The sequence below is a fragment of the Apteryx rowi genome, unplaced genomic scaffold (assembly GCF_003343035.1).
Source record: "Apteryx rowi isolate R43461 unplaced genomic scaffold, aptRow1 scaffold_33, whole genome shotgun sequence".
In the NCBI taxonomy this organism is placed as follows: Eukaryota; Metazoa; Chordata; class Aves; order Apterygiformes; family Apterygidae; genus Apteryx; species Apteryx rowi.
In genome coordinates this window covers 4390549-4392375 of record NW_020449752.1, presented here as the reverse complement: position 1 = coordinate 4392375, position 1827 = coordinate 4390549, and positions in this window count along the sequence as shown.

The following is a 1827-nucleotide window of genomic DNA, read 5'->3' as shown; positions in this document are numbered from 1 at the left end:
CGGCCCGAGCGCGGCCGCCTGCGCGCCGCCTACGCCGCCGTCCGCCTCCGCGTCCTCGGTGAGACCCCCGCTGCCGCCCGCTAGCCCGTAGTGCCGCCCCACTAGCCCGTATTCATCCCGCTAGCCCATACTGCAGCCCGCTAGCCCATATTGCCATCCCGCTAGCCCATACTACAGCCCCACTAGCCAATACTGCATCCCCCCCAGCCCACATTGCCTCCCACTAGCCCACATTGCAGCCTGCTAGCCCATACTGCCATCCCACTAGCCCATACTGCAAGCCCGCTAGCCCACATTGCAGCCCGCTAGCCATTATTGCCATCCTGCTAGCCCATATTCATCCCACTAGCCCATCTTCATCCCAGTAGCCCATACTGCCTCCCACTAGCCAATACTGCATCCCACTAGCCCATATTGCAGCCCACTAGCCCATATTGCCTCTCACTAGCCCATACTGCAACCTGCTAGCCCACATTGCAGCCCGCTAGCCCATACTGCAGCCCACTAGCCCATATTCATCCCACTAGCCCACATCGCCCCCCACTAGCCTATATTGCCACCCCACTAGCCTGCATTGCAGCCCGCTAGCCATTATTGCCATCCCGCTAGCCCATATTCATCCCAGTAGCCCATACTGCCTCCCCTTAGCCAATACTGCAGCCCACTAGCCCATATTGCCAGCCCACTAGCCCATACTGCCATCCCACTAGCCCACACAGCATCCCACTAGCCCATATTAATCCCACTAGCCCATATTGCCAGCCCACTAGCCCACACAGCATCCCACTAGCCCATATTAATCCCACTAGCTCATATTGCCAGCCCACTAGCCCATACTGTGTTCCCGCTAGCCCACACTGCCTCCCACTAGCCCGTGTTGCCAGCCCACTAGCCCAAATAGCATCCCACTAGCCCATATTTATCCCAGTAGCCCATATTGCATCCCACTAGCCAATACTGCATCCCACTAGCCCGTATTGCCAGCCCACTAGCCCATGTTGCATACTGCTAGCCCATATTGCCATCCCGCTAGCCCACACAGCATCCCACTAGCCCATATTAATCCCACTAGCCCATATTGCCAGCCCACTAGCCCATACTGTGTTCCCGCTAGCCCACACAGCATCCCACTAGCCCATATTAGTCCCACTAGCCCATATTGCCAGCCCACTAGCCCACATTACATCCCACTAGCCAATACTGCATCCCACTAGCCCACACTGCCTCTCACTAGCCCACAAACCATCCCACTAGCCAATACTGCATCCCGCTAGCCAATACTGCCATCCCACTCATCCACACAGCATCCCACTAGCCAATATACTATCCCACTAGCCCGTATTCCATCCCACTGGCCAATACTGCATCCCACTAGCCCCTACAGCAGCCCACTAGCCACCCCCCCCAGCTCCTTCCCCCCCAGCCGGCACAGCACCTCACTAGCCAATATCGCACCCCACTAGCCACCCTCCAGCCCCTTCCCCCGGCCACGATCCCTCCCACTAGCCAATCCAGCATCCCGCTAGCCACCGGGGCCCCTCCCTGGCCAGCTCAGCCTCTCCCAGCCCCCCCCCTCCCCTGCTAGCCAACGCGGGGTTCTCGCTAGCCGCCCCCGGCCCTCGTTAGCCCCTTCATTACTCGTCCAGCTCCCTGGGCAAGGGAGGGAAAAGGAGGGGTGCAGGGTGGGAAAGGAGGGATCGGGGGTGGGAAAAGGGACTGGAGGTGGGATAAGGAGGGAGTTGGGAGTGGGAAATAGGGGTTGGGGGTGGGAAAAAGAGGGATTGAGGTGGGAAAAGAGGGATTTGGGTGCGGGAAAAAGAGGGATTT